Source organism: Balaenoptera physalus (assembly GCF_965194825.1).
Source record: "Balaenoptera physalus genome assembly, contig: HAP1_SCAFFOLD_717, whole genome shotgun sequence".
Taxonomy (NCBI): Eukaryota; Metazoa; Chordata; class Mammalia; order Artiodactyla; family Balaenopteridae; genus Balaenoptera; species Balaenoptera physalus.
This window is the reverse complement of record NW_028126046.1, coordinates 286,004-301,318: the sequence shown is the minus strand read 5'-3', so window position 1 is coordinate 301,318 and position 15,315 is coordinate 286,004. Positions and strand designations below refer to the sequence as shown.

The 15,315-nt window shown below is 39.1% G+C and overlaps 1 pseudogene across 1 annotated transcript in view; it reads left to right on the top strand.

Moving 5' to 3' along the window:
• The window catches only part of LOC309653626 (ELKS/Rab6-interacting/CAST family member 1-like), a 176,968-nt pseudogene that overhangs the window by 87,391 nt on the left and 74,262 nt on the right, over positions 1–15,315 (top strand). The window contains exons 6-7 of the transcript XR_014268837.1: positions 4,315–4,470; positions 8,976–9,145. The product of XR_014268837.1 is annotated as an ELKS/Rab6-interacting/CAST family member 1-like (transcript). The remainder of the gene's footprint in view (positions 1–4,314; positions 4,471–8,975; positions 9,146–15,315) is intronic.

Sequence of the window (15,315 nt, the reverse complement as noted above, 5' to 3'; positions counted from 1 at the left end):
CCATACCTTAATTTCTTTATTGATAAATGGTGATAACAATAGTACCTATCCCATGGGTTCTTTTGTGGTTTAAATTAGTTAAAACGAGTAAAACACTTTAAACAGGACCTGGCACATAGTAAACATTCAGTCAGTGTTAGCTGCTATGCTATTATTATTTTTATTAACAACATATTCCTTCTTGCAAGAGCTAGAAGACTCTTACAGATAGGGACCCCTCCCTCTCCCCCTCCTTCCCTCTCTGTCTCTTTTTTTAACTTCTTTGTATCCCCTAAAAAATTTGACACGGTGTTTTGCATCATGTGCCTTCATTTAATATTTGTTGATGTGGCAAGAGTCTTTAGTTTTTGGTATATAAATAGTTTTATGTAAATAGATGCTTCTCAAGTACAGTTATCAGAATGGTTCTCTTAATTTAGAAGATTTCCTCTTAAAACTTTGTTTTGATTGTTGTATACATCTTTATTCTCACTGGGGAAAGGGTTTACCAAACAAATACCAAATTAGTGGATTCTGGGTTCTTTATAGTTAGACAATTCATAATCTTGAACATAATCTTGTAAACAGCCTCTAGAAAGGTGTAATTACATATTCACATTTCCCACAAGTTTATTGGTACATGTTATTTCCTGATCCCTGTTGGAACCTAAAAACACACGAGTGTACCTGTGTTCACAGAATTATTTTGCTTGCCTTTTGATGGCACAGGGAAGTGTACTGGTTTTAACTGGCAATAGATCTATTTTAAGTTGTGTTAACCTCCAGCCATTCTGCTAAGAAGCAAGAGACTGAGATTCTGGTGGCCCAGTGGGGTCAGGTGGATGTTATGTTGAAATTGCAGATGAAATAGCTGAGATGCTGAGAGTGTGGCATGAGCTTGAGAGGATCATGAAGACCTAGACTGGTCTTTGGGGGACATGGGAAAGGAGGTGATGGTGGACAATCAAAGAGCCCAGCTGTCTTCAAGGTGACGTAATATTCTTTTCTCTCTCCTCCTCCTCTCCCTCCTCCTTTCTCCCACTTTCTTCCCTCTGCTTCCTTCTCCCTTCTCTAACTTCTTCTCTTCCCTTTAGCAGTGGAGGAGCAGGGAGGAATTACTGGACTGCTGTAGGGTTAGAGTTTTGCTGGGTAGATATGGCAGAATTACTGGGATGCAAGTGAATTGAGGGTGGAGGTGAAGGAGTAGTTGGGATGATGAGTCCAGGAATGTAGCCTGGATAGGAAGGAAGAGAATTCAGAATGGATGGACAGGTTGGGAGAAAATGTAGAAGTTAGGGAGGTGGAGGACTCTGTGAGATACAAGAGCAGCAGTTAATGTGAGTGACGGTGTGTCAGGCCTGGGAGGAGAGGCCTGGGTGATGTGGTCTTGTAAACTGGATAGCTAAAATGGACCGGAGGATGAGGGCGTTGGCATTACAGATGTCAAGGAATTCGGACATTGAAATCCTAGGATTCTGGCAGGAGTGGCATTTGAAGGAGAGATCTATTGTCAGCCGGGTGCCGAAGACTTCTTCAGCGGGCGGGAGTGACGGGGAAGCCCCTAGATGGCAGCCGTGCGGAGGGAGAGTGAAGAGGAGTGTGAGCTTTAAATGGGAGCAGCATGGAGGAACCTGGAGGATGCCCACACTTCTCCCTGCCACTCTGTGATGCTGGTGGATTAGTGAACTTCAATGGAGAGCGTTGGGGGAAATTATATCCTTTGGGAAAGCCTGGGTTTACTTAGAGCAGGGAGGCAACTTTTGAAAAAAAGTTGAGCATTTGGGAAATTTAACAAGGAAAAGAGGATTTCAGTGGACTCAGTGGGGTTGGTTGATTAATGATGGGAGACCCAGGGCTGGGGAAGTATAGAGTAGTAAGATGATAAAGAATTTATTTATTTAGTTATTATACGTTCTAGGAGTAAGAAACCTCCTTGGAAAGGGCTGTCCTCAAATAAACCCAGCCTGAGTACTGGTCGGTGCTACAACTAGTCCAACATATCAGGCGTTAATTTTCTGGCCTCATCCCAGAAAGTAGCCTGGCAGGTTCTTTTTCTGCCTCATGGCTTTCAGAGCTGCAGTTATGGTCCCTTTTTAGGTGCAGATTTTATGGTGCATGATTTGATAGTGAGTGTCTGATTTGGTCAAGAGCGGCCTCTCTGTCTGTGTTGGGATTTTCAGATAGTGCATTTGAAGCCGTTTATTTGTTTATTCTTCATGGGCCGGGATAGTTTTAAACGAGTAAATCAAAATCCTGGTTTAGGTTTAGAGTGTCTCTGATTGTGTTAATTTAATATGTTTAATTTTGAACCAAATGTAAGTTTCATTTGAATAGATTTGTAAAAGAAAATTTTCGTTGTGTTATTTTTAAAGGTAATGCAATGCAAGTCAGAGGAGTACAGCCCTCGCCTCTCCCCCGAACCTAAAAATAGCTAGCTGTAAGTGTCTCATGATAAATCCTTTAACTCTTATCGGCATACTCTCAGATAACAAGGAAAGTCAGTCAAGACAGGCTTGAGGTAAAGTGAAAAGAGGAAGTCAGTCTCAAAATTTCTTCCTAAAGGAATGGTTTCTCTAAAATTCCAAATAAAATAAAGCTATACTGAATTTATGCTCTTTAAGGTCTTTACTTCTTAGGTGAATAAGCATATGCAACTATAGATGTAAAAGTATCTATTCTTTGTAGGAGTTTTTCTGTAATTGATGACATCTAAAGTAATCTGGGGATAAACTGGATACTGTGACAGACAAAACCAAGAAAATGAGTATAGACGGATGTTGTACTAGGAGGTGATATTCGTGGTGATGCTGATTTACAAGGACAGTGACGTTTCTTTTTAGAAATCATTATGAGATATTTGAAATGCATGGTGAAGTATAGCGAATAAGTAAGATTACTAATGCAGTAAGTAGCCTCCTCTTATCTGCAGGGGATAGGTTCCATGACCCTCAGTGGATGCCTGAAACCACAGATGGTACCAAAGCCTATATATACTATGTTTTTTCCTATACATACCTATGATTAATTTTATAAATTAGGCACAATGTGTAAGGGATTAGCAACAGTAATTAATAGTAAAATAGAATAGTTATAACAGTATGCTGTAATGGAAGTTATGTGAATAGGTCTCATTCTCTCTCTCTCTCTCTCAGTATCTTACTGCACAAATCTAATGCCTTCTTCATCTAAACTAAGCACTTGTCATGCACTGTAGCCGTAACTTTTGCAGTTTGAGGTGCAACAGCAAAACTGGCACAAATTTCTTTTTCCTTCATCCCAATTTCACTGCTGGAAGATTCATTCTGACTGTAGATCTTAGCAACCTCAGCATATGATTTTTTCTCTTAGTGAGAACTTCCACCTCTTGACTTAAAAGAAGCACCTTACGGCTTCTCTTTGTCAAATCTGAATTGCCAGCATACTACTCTTGTGCTTTGGGGACGGTATTAAATAAAATACTGTCACGTAAAAATGGTCACTTGAACACAAGCACTGTGATGCCAGGACTGTCCATCTGATAACCGAGATGGCTGCTGTGAGTGCCTAACGGGCGCGGGTACACTGGACAAAGGGATGACTCACGTTCCGGTGGGACAGAATGGGATGGTGTGAGAGTTCATCATGTTGATTGGAACAGCGGTGCACAGTTTAAAACTTCTGAATTGTTTTTTTCTGGAATTTTCCATTTGATATTTTCTGACCGCAGTTGACCTCAGGTAACTGAAACCACAGAAAGCAGAACCACGGAAAGTAAAACTGTGGAAAAGGCGGGACCACTGTGTGATAAAGTGTAACTGTTAACGTAATTATTCATCCCTTTGTTTTTCTGCAGTGGGACGTTATCAGATCTTTATTATTGTAGATAACGGTTATACGCATTATTGTGTAAATCTTTGAAACCTTTTTACTCTTTTCCCCACTCCTTTGGGGGCAGAAATAAGCCTTTTAGGGGGGTCAAGTAAAACGATAAAATATTATAGCTAGAAAAGGTTTTACTGTTAATATTACAGATGTTTTCACTAGAAGTTTGTTGACCATAAGTTACTTAGAAACTTTAACTAGTTTTCCATTGCTTCTACTTCTTTAGTTAATACTCTCAATTTTAATCAAAAGGGTGCAGAGGAAAGGATAGAGGAAAAATCATACTATAGATCTCAGTCCTCCTCCTCTCCACCATATGGCCATGAAGGATATATTTTAGAAGCAAGGCACCAGTTGCAATATTTCTCCATATTTGTTTATCTTTATTAAATTTCACATCTGTAAAGACAGACTTGTGCAACCTCTCTGACTTTTTGCGAATACTTTAATGTCTAAATCTTCCTTTGTCCTCAGGATTCAAAAATTTCCTCTATGGAGCGTGGGCTCTGAGACTTGGAAGAGGAGATTCAGATGCTGAAATCGAACGGGCCTTTGAGTACTGAAGAACGAGAGGAAGAAATGAGGCAAATGGAGGTCTATCGGAGCCATTCTAAATTTATGAAAAACAAGGTAATGGTGTGTGATACCGTAATTTTTAAATGGGGTTTGAAAAAATTGATGCATGTTCCTACTTCTTTAGTGATGATGGACCTCACGCTGTTTTATCAGGCTTCAGGGAAGAATACTTGTACTGTAATTCTTTCAGATAGAACTTTCCCAGAATTAAAGTCAGCATTACTGATGTTGTATAGTTATTTCAAATTTCACTTCAAAGAAAATTACTTGTATGAGGCTAAGTGTGTATTATCACAGTTTAACATTTCATGTCTACCAGTACTTCTGAGGCGATTAGTAGGATTACATCCAGATGAGTTTTTCTCACTATATGAAACATCGTGTTCTCTATGTCTTGTGAACAAATTTAGAAGTCAAATTCAGCCTAAGAGACTGAATCCAGCTCCCCTTTTTTTTCCTGAAATGGCTTAAATAAAATCGTGTTTTCCCTTCAAACACAGTTCCCTAAAGGAAAGCCCTTTGCGCTCTCCCTTGGAGAAGACCCATGTGTATCAGGTTTATTGTTTCCCACGTGCACTTGGGGTGTATGTACAGTAGGATAGGCATCGCTGAGACATATCAGTCTGTATTATAACCTCAGTCACAGTATTCCTTCTTTAGAGCCAAAGGCGTTTATTTTGATCCTATGAACTATTTTAGGCAAATTGGAGGATTTAGTTTATTACAGTTATCAGTTTATCAGGTCTGTGGTGTTTTAAAGATCATAATTTCACTTATAAAATATTAGCTAGAAAATAAGTGTTCCTCCCCCTCCCCCTGCCCCCCATATCCCAATTGTGTTAGTTCCCTAATTTCTCAGAAGTGAACAGTGTTCCTTTAATGATACAGTTTCTGGCTTCTTTCTGTGATACCCATACCTGCATATAAGTCAGTAGAATATTCCTCTGTTATTTTAAGAATCTGTTATCAATGACTACGGCCAATTTCATGTAACTTTTAGAACTTAAAAATTCACATATCCAACTTTCTGTTAGTTTTGATTTATCATTCTAACTTGAGAACAAAATAAAATATCATCTCTGCTTCCCATTTGCTGATTAGCACATTTCTGTCCATTACCCTGTGAAAATAGTGAGCCCATCTAGGGTCCTTTGAAGAGGAAATTAGGGGAACAGATTTGATTGTGTTCTATGAGTTATTGTTATTTCCAGTTACTGCTCTGGCTCAAAAGCAGATAATAAGAAGACCTAAGTTGACACATGAGTGAAAAAGAATAACAATGTCGTGACAGGTAGAGCAACTGAAGGAGGAGCTAAATTCGAAAGAGGCTCAAGGGGAGGAGCTGAAAAAGAGAGCGGCTGGTCTTCAGGCAGAGGTCTTTGCCGGAAGATTTACCCTTTGCGTGCAGTGATCCCACAGTGGGACCCTGCTGCTCTGGCTCTGGGTGCTCGCACTTTCACTCTGTGGTCGGCAGCTTTGCCCGGGACTAGCACTAACCAGCCTGCTCTGCTCTTTAACTGACTCCTGTTCACCGGTTTGACCCACGTGCCACCCTGTGTGCAGCGAGTCCTCATGTGCTCTGGAAGCCCTGTCCCTGGTTTTTTTTTTAATTTTTTAATTTTTTAATTTTTTTATTTTTTTGGCCGTGCCACACGGCATGCGGGATCCTAGCTCCCCGACCAGGGATTGAACCCGCGCCCCCTGCAGTGGGAGCGCGGCGTCTTAACCACTGGACCGCCGGGGAAGGCCCCCTGGTTTTTTATTGTTGCTTTGTCACTGTGTGGATGGTGCTTCAAAGCTGTTTTTTCTCGACTCCTTTCCTGTTAACCAGAAACTTGTTGATTTATGTGAATGGTCTCTTTCTCTTCTTAGGTACAAAGAATGTGCAGATGTTCTAGGTCCATCACCCAGGGTTTATTTGAGTCTGATTTCTTGAGTGAAGTGCTTTACCTTCATATGTAGACATCATCTTTAAGTCCCCGATAGGTGATTTTGCAACAAATTCTACTGTCTTTGGAACAGATGTATAGAAGTGATTAGCTTATTTAGTTATCTGGTCAGTTAGAAGTAGCATGAAACTTAAAGTCTCTAAATCTATTCAGTAGCTCAATCATCTGTCTAGAGAACTTGAAATTCCATTTCAAACTGTGATAAAATGATTATAATAAAATAGCTGACACTTGAGTACTTATTATAAGCATTTTATAACCTACGAAGGTAGGTATATTCTCAACCCAATTTATGGATAAGGAAGCTGAGGTAACACAGTGGTGCTCAGGAAGCACAGTTAGTAAGAGGCAGAGTTTGATTTTTACACAAGCCATTTGGTTCCGGAACCTGTGCTGGTAAGCTCTGCACTCCACTGCCCTATACTAGGCTGTGCACGCATTTGTCTCACAAGTGTCAGGAAAAAAACTGCTTCTGAAAATTACGGTAGGATAAGACTGGAATGCAGCATTAAAAGAAAAAAAAAAAAACCACTTGTGCTAATTTAGTGTGTTTGCTATTTATGGACCACTTTATAGTATAGATAGAAAAGTGAGATATTTTGTCTAAAAGGGTCCAATTTGGTTTGTTGTAACCATGTATTGTCTAGAGGAGAAGTTGATCTATAACTTTTTTTTCCTCAGCTAGTAGTATTAATTTCTTTTTGTGTCGAACAACAGGCTAAACATTCTATACACTTTTTTGGTTTAATCTGTACGCAGTACAGTGGCACTGGTTTGCTTTCTCCATCTTACTGATTAGGAAACCAAGGCTTAGAGAGGTAGTTACCCAAGAAGACACACTCGTTCGTTCTCACATGGGATTGACTGCAAAAGCCTTATGCTCCTAACTTTTAAGGAAAATTTGTGCTTCTAAACTCTTCTATTTAGGATATTTTCTTCTTTTTCTCAGTCTTTATGGTCAGTATAGCATTATTTGAGGATTATTTAGTAATGCAGATGATGAGGAAACTGAGATTTTATATTTATTTTTGATCACATGGTCTAGAGGTAGCTGGAAATTTGAGTAATCTTTAAGCCATAGTTCTTTAGCTGATGAGGTGAGAACATTTTGAACGTTTCTCCTGACTATTCATTCATACCACAAGTGCGTTTTTAGTGCATTCTGTTTGTTAGGGGTGGGATGTTGGTAAAGGGATGTCATGAAAGATGCTACACCATTACAGTATGTGGCAGCTCCTGGGTACGTATCTGTGTTACAGGATGGAAGTAGCTGCTGTTTACAGCTATCTTCCAGTGATGTCCTTAGCAGCTGCGAGTATTTTGCATACAGTGAGCACACAGAAATGTTTGTTGAATGAATGAATATTCTATTTGTAAGTAGAGATTTCATGCATATGAGAAAAATGCTTGTCTTCCTGATGAAACAGAACAGTAAATTATAAGTTTATTTTTAGTCCTCCTTAAAAGTAATTTTAATTACAGTAAAATTTATTTCATACTTTCTCATGGGAAATTGTTCTCAAAAACTTTGTCCCTTATGCCTAAGATTATTTCAGTCAAAATACTTTAGATACATTCAACTTTTTAAAAAGTATTTTTTGTTTCATCAGTGGTACTGAGATTACTGACTTCTTGTGAAATTTATACTTCCAAGAGTCTATATTTTAGTGCATAGCTACCTTGCTTAGGCAGTAGATACAATGTAAAAACAGATATGATTTCTGTTAATTTGGCTTACATTTAGAATAAAAGAGTAAAAATTCTTAGAAACACGGTAGAAATGTAAAGGAGATGTTTGATGTTAAATGTTTTCTCAGTTAAGATGAGAAAAATTTATGGGGGAGTGAGTAGCATCTGTTGATTTATGGATTACTCTGTCAGAGTAATTCAAATTTGATTACACATGTAGATTCTTAGAGAATGAGATTTTATGCGTTCTTTATTTAGGTTATATACTTTTATCCATTTAGTTGATATGACATGTTGTAGGTAATATAACTTTGTAGGTGGAATCTTTCTTTTAGGTCAGTACCCCTAACTCCTCAAAATTATATAATTTTTAGAAAGCACATGTTTATAATGCCTTATAACACTAAAGTGGCTTTTTAAGAAGGACTTTATGTACACTTTCATTTGAGAATGAAAAAAAACAATGAAAAAATAAATGTGCAGCTTTTGAGTTTAAATAGCAATAGTAGGAAGTTTCTTTTTTCTTTCTGTATTCCATCTACACTAATCCTGCTGTATGATTTGAAGTTTCTTATGACTTAATAAGATGAAAACTGCTTTAGTCGTGTTCAGATGCTTACTGCTGTCTCATAGTCATCTAAGTGAATTGGGATTTTTCTTCTTCCATTCCTTTTCTAATGGATTTCAGAAGTTTAGGGGAGACAATAAATGAAAACTGGAAATTTTGCTATTAGTTGAATAAGCTTTGTTTTTTTGTGTGTGTGGGGGGGTGGTCAGCTAAGATTAGATGGTGCAAAAAGATGAATTGTGTCCTGTCATAAAGTTAATGCTGTATATCTTGACGTGGATCTGTCAAAGATCCAGATCAGAGGTGGTGGTTTTATTTCTTTTTTCCTTACACTGCTTTTTCTTCTTCTCTAGATTGGTCAGGTGAAGCAGGAGCTGTCCAGAAAGGACACAGAACTACTAGCCCTACAGACAAAGCTAGAAACACTCACCAACCAGTTCTCAGACAGCAAGCAGCACATTGAAGTGCTGAAGGAGTCCTTGACTGCTAAGGAGCCTCGAGGGCTGCCATCCTGCAGAACGAGGTAAAAGGAGTTGTGGGATTTGCACGGAGCCCATTCCTTGGCACCTATTCTTGTGTATTACCTGTGCACTTCTTGTTGTGTTGAGATACGGGAGCTATGCATAATGTTGTGATGGATTCTTTAGCGATGTGGTCAGTTATAGTACTAAACTATAACCATCTTGTTTCTATTGTTCTTGTATCTAACAAATTAAACCGGTGCAGTTAATATATGTTTTTGATACTTCAGACTTTGACTAAGTCTGTGCTTCTAAGTAGACTTTAAACTAATGTTATGAAATGAAACGATAGTTGTAAAAGCATTTGTTTTCACCCGTGGTAACTCTTTCAGTCATGAATGGGAGTGAGCTTGGTCAGCCTGTGTTGGGTTATTAAGTGTCCTTAATTTTTGGTATTATGAATAGCTTTAAGTAGGCAAACTGTGGAATCTAGAAATGTTTGAGATAAATCTTGTTTTGAACTGCAGATTATTAGACATGTGCCTTCATGTCCTGTTTGAAAATAAAGTTAGCATTTTTAGAAATATTAGAAGATTATCTAGTCTGCCAGCCTTGATTAGAGGTAGGAACACACTAAATAATTCCAGGCAGATGAGAATCTATCATATTTGCAATGAGAAGGAATTGATGATGCTATTTGGATTTACTGTCTTAAGGAAAATATTTTCTAAAGATCTCAATGAAATAGGGAATTTAGGTAGGAATAGGTAAGCAGTTCTGCTGTATAGAAGAAAAATAAAGCGTATAGTATGGATTAATTTTTTCTTTCCTTTTAAAGAACAAGATAATAGATAAATAAAGGCATAGTGTAATGAAGAAAGGAATGGGTAGTAAAAAGCAGGCATAAAAACATCTTAGACCCAGAAGTTCAGAATCTTCAAGCGAGGAGGAATGGGAAAATGACCAAAATGTTTCATGTAGTATTTTATTTTTTTACAGTTAGGGATTTTGTTGAAAATGAGAGATTTGGATGATGTATTTATAATTTTCCTTACAACTTATACTTTTTCTGTTTTGATCACGTTTCTTTTTATCATGATACCTCAGAGGGATATTTTGGGGTAGATAAGGCTCTGGCTCTGGAGTCACAGTTATTGAGTGTGAACTTCAGTTTTACCACTTGCTACCAGGTGCAGGGTCCTGGGCACATTACTTAAGTTCATTGTGCCTCGTTTTACACCTGTAAGATGAAGAGGAGTTCCTGCCTCATTAGGTTGTTAGCATTAAACTAATTTATTCACTCCTAGTGCCTGGCACATAGTAAGGTCTTTGTCTGTCAGTTATTGGCATCCTTCTAATTCTTGTAATACTATCAGCTAATATATGTAAACTGTTAAAACGGTAAGAGAACGTTGTTGCTTTTCTTTTCATTGGCATAAATTTTATGTAGAAGGTCTGCTAGTTAACATTTTTATCAAGCTAAATTAAGGTTTATTCAGGGAATTGCAAATACAGAATTATCTGGAAAATGTTAGCTGCAAATTTATTAATTTGTGGCTTTATTAGAGATTTTCACATCAGTGCCTGGTATGAATGCAGTACTACAAAAGGGTCAGAAGAGGGCGCCACTGTTTTGGAGCTGAGCCTGTTGCCAAGTGCTGCTGTGATAGTTTTGGATGGAGGTGGCAGGTGTGGGAACCAGGGAACCAGGCAGTTGGTTAATGATAATGCAAACACTTAAAAGCTTGTCACAGTCTAATAGATGACTTCTTCCCCTTGGCAACCCATCCTTCTCTTTGTACCCCCCTCTGAAATAGTGTTCTTATTAGCTAGGTCTCACACAGATGGGCTTGGGATTGGTTTCTTGTACCATAGAGAACAAAGACTGTATTTGTGGTCATTCTTGGATGGTTTTTATATTTGTTTTTAGGACTAACTGAGTTTCAGCAATTACCCCTGTAAGTTATTAGGACTACTGCTCAAATATAAGGGTCTCATTCTAAAAGATAACAGTAGAAAAGCTAACTTCCTTTTGAATTTGGGGTGATTATATGAATGTTATATGCCTGTTTATCAGGATTTGCTGTTTTTTCTTAAATTACTCTGGTGACACTTGACAAGGCTCACTTTTTCCAAAGCAGCTTTCTCCTGTTGGATCCCATAAAAGACAGTTTGAACCAGCTCTTTGAAAGTTCTCACCTATTTCTATAATTGCTATCTTTCTGTTCCTATAATTGCTCTTTTTTAAAAAAATAATTTTATTTATTTATTTTTGGCTGCATTAGGTCTTCGTTGCTGCGCGTGGGCTTTCTCTAGTTGCGGCGAGCAAGGGCTACTCTTTGTTGTGGTGCACAGGCTTCGCATTGCGGCGGCTTCTCTTGTTGCAGAGCACAGGCTCTAGGCTTGCAGGCTTCAGTAGTTGTGGTACGCGGGCTCATTAGTTGTGGCTCGCAGGCTCTAGAGCACAGGCTCAGTAGTTGTGGCGCACGGGCTTAGTTGCTCTGCGGCATGTGGGATCTTCCCAGACCAGGGCTCGATCCTGTGTCTCCTGCATTGGCAGGAGGATTCTTAACCACTGCGCCACCAGGGAGGCCCCCTATAATTGCTCTTTATCGATCTCATCCTCCTCTCTGAAGCTACCCTAGACTTTCATCCAGCTCTCAAATCACAAAATTAAGCACATATGAAAAAGAACATGGATTCAGGAGTTTTTTGTTTTTGTTTTTTAATTTTAAAATTCTTGAAGGAAAAACGGGATGTGGGAAAAGACCTGGTGTTTTTCCTGTTCAGGGTCCATGGAATGAGGTCCTTTTGTGTTGGGCAGTGTACAGTGTATAGTATCTATGGAATTGCTCCAGTTTTATGAACATCTCCTTTAATCGGTTGACCTTCACAGAGGTGGTCTGGATTTAGTAGCACTGTGGTCAAAGCATGGGCTTTGGAGTCAGACCTAGGCTTGAAATAGCCTTCTACATTTATTAGTTATGTGACCTTGGATGAGTTATTTTACCTCTGTAATCCTCCATTTTCTCATCTGTCACTGAGAATAATAATAATACCACCTTCCTAAGGTTAGAATAGATGTTTAATGTGGCTAGAATAGATTTTTTAAATTATGAAGTTCTCATCTGAATTTGGAGGTGAATATTAAATATCAGTGGGTTTAAAATATCACCACTGGTTTTTTTAGATGATAACTTTGTAGCCCTCTCCCCACCTTTGTACAGATAAACTGTGCACTGTTGAATGACACATCTCTGCCTGTGGCCTTTTGCAAGTTTCTCTGAGCTCTTCAACCTTTTGTTGGGATGTCAGACAGAACTCAGTGCAGTTGAAATAGCCTTTTAAAAAGGTCTGCTTGTGTACACTCTCAGCCTCATGACCCAACGCCCTTCAGTCATCCTCCTTTCTAGATGGGAACAGTGGGAGATGTGGTGATAGGAAATTATACTTAGTGATCTTCGGCAAGTCACTTAGTTTCGGCTTTGATTTCCTCAGCTTTAAAATTAGGAGTAGTTCAGATTATTTACCTTTTTAAAAGTTTATGGGGACTTCCCTGGTGGCGCAGTGGTTAAGAATCCGCCTGCCAAAGCAGGGGACACGGGTTCGAGCCCTGGTCCAGGAAGATCCCACATGCCGCAGAGCAACTAAGCCCCTGCGCCACAACTACTGAGCCTGCGCTCTAGATCCCGTGAGCCACAGCTACTGAGCCCATGTGCCACAACTACTGAAGCCCACGTGCCTAGAGCCCGTGCTCCGCAACAAGAGACTCCACCGCAATGAGAAGCCCGCGTACCGCAACTAAGAGTAGCCCCCGCTTGCCGCAACTGAAAAAAAGCCCACGCGCAACAACAAAGACCCAACACAGCCAAATAAATAAATACATAAATTAAAAAAAAATTTTATGAAATACAGGAAAAATGCAGAAAATAATATACTAGGCAGTACTCAGATTTAACTTACATTTATGTGTGACCACATTAGGTGATCTTTAAAGGTCCTTTAAAAGAAAAGATTAAAACAAAAAAAGCTCATTCTAAACTAAATACTCAGTGAAAGCAGAAACTTTTGTTAGAATCTCAGGTTTTTAGAACTGGTTGGGGCTAGGAATAGACTAGGAATAAATATTAGGAAGCTGTCATGATGGGGGTAGTGGCTAAAGCCTTAGGGATGAATTGGTTTCTCCAGAGGAAGGTTGTATCGAGTGAGATGTAAAGAGGGGGAAATGACAGCGGATCCAGTGAAGAAAACTGAAAAGGTGTGGTCAGAGAGTTAGAAAGGCAGTGAGTCATATAATTGCAGAAGAGGAATTATAGGAAACATGCCATTGTCACTGGCATGCAGTTACTAGTGCTAATGTGCTCTTAGGTAGATCTGTTTATTGATGTAAAACAAAAGAAGGTTAAGATGGGTTGAGATAATTAATACTTTTGTGGTCAGAAGTAAAAGGCCAAAACAGCAAGGTAGCCATTTTTCTGTTCATGTCCTTTGGTAGAGAAAGTCTTGTGGAGGAAAAACCTTCTGATTTTGTTGAAGTTGGCATAACCTGTTTGCCACAGACCTTGATGCTTGGCAAGCTGGTTAGATGCTGTTCCTCCAGCTCAGTTGATGTGAATAAAAAAGGTCTTATTCCTCCTGCCAAGAATGGTGTTAGGGTGATGACTGTGTGTCCTGCTAGTCTGTGAGGGGTTTTCCTGAATATGTTTTTTGTGGTTTGCAAAATACGGACCTCACGCAAAATTATACTCTGAATTTAGTTCACACCAAACCAAAAGATCAGTGTAGAATTCAGAGCAATTAATCTAGTAGTAGCAAAGTGGTTTTTGTGGTTATTTTTACCTCAGCTCTCCAGACTAGCCCATTTAAATTCTGCATTGCATGAAAAAGCAGATCAAGAAAAAGTGTACACAGGTGATTTGAATTGAAAAGATCACTTAGTAATTAGACTGTGGGCTTGGGTAGTTTCTGTGGCTAATATTTGTGATATGAAATATTTTTAATATCAAAACCTGCATTTCCCACTGCAGTAACACCAAAGGTTTGTATGTTTATAACAGGAGTTTTCATTCTTTACCTTTTTCAGTCACCAGTTCTTGTGGGTCTCATACCTGACATTCCCTCAAATCGGCATGCAGGTATCTATGAGTGGTTAGTGCAGGCCCATTTCCAGGTCACTTAGCAGAGTCAGGGATCTAACGTAAAAGTGCAGCTGGGGCATCTGGGTACTTTTGGTAAAGAAGCAGCAATATGAGGCCTCACAGTTATTATCCTGAGACATTGGTCCCATCAGAATGAGAAACACTTAGAAGTGATGAGGGACGTTTTCCTGCTGTATTCTGATTCCTGACCCACAGATGGAAAGCCTTTCATTTTTCTGAAATTAATGCTGAGAAGAACTGAGAGACAAGGCAGTTGAAACTTATCTACAGGTTTAAATGTCTGGGCTTTTGACTTCTGCAATAAGAATTTAATAGTGTATTTCAAGGGTATTGGGTAAAATGTTTTTAAGGTGAGTTGCTTTGTTCTTTTGCTTGTGGTTATTGGGATATATAGAATACATATTAGAAGTGGAATATATAGTATACAGAATACAAACTAGAATGTAGGAATTAGGTAGAAATGACTTGGCATGAGATTTATTTATTTTTAGATTTCTGGCATGTGTACTTTCTAAGACTTTGACCTCTTTAACTGTGCAGCGGGTCAGAGGGTTCCAGGAGCTCCCTCTTGACTCGCCCTGACTGATGGATGCCCTGTAATGGGTTCACTAATAGGAGCCACATCTGATGCTGTCAGATGGGACTAGTAGCCACGTAGGCCGGCTGGAGCTGAGCCTCAACAAACGCCAGGTGGATAAGGGTCAGTGAGTTCTTCTGGCATCTCGACAGCCTGGTCGTTGAATTTCCTATTCACAAGAATCTTTGCTCTGTGGTGGCAGTTCTTTTCTCCCTATTGAATAAATATTCAGTCTGTTCTGACATTTCCCTTCTGGACCTTTTTTCCTTCTTTGCATAGTGGAGTGTTTCTGATTTTAATAGGTAGATGAAGGAAAACTGGGGGTAACTGAAGGAATTTTGTCACCTTGCACTTTAGAAAGGACCATTGGAGAACTCAGTGGTGATCATGTATTCCATCTTTGTTCTGCATTGGATTTTAATTCTTGCTCTGAGCTCTCTAGTGCTGAATTCAGGCACCAAAACTGGAAATTTGTAATGTAACATCTTTTGGATTC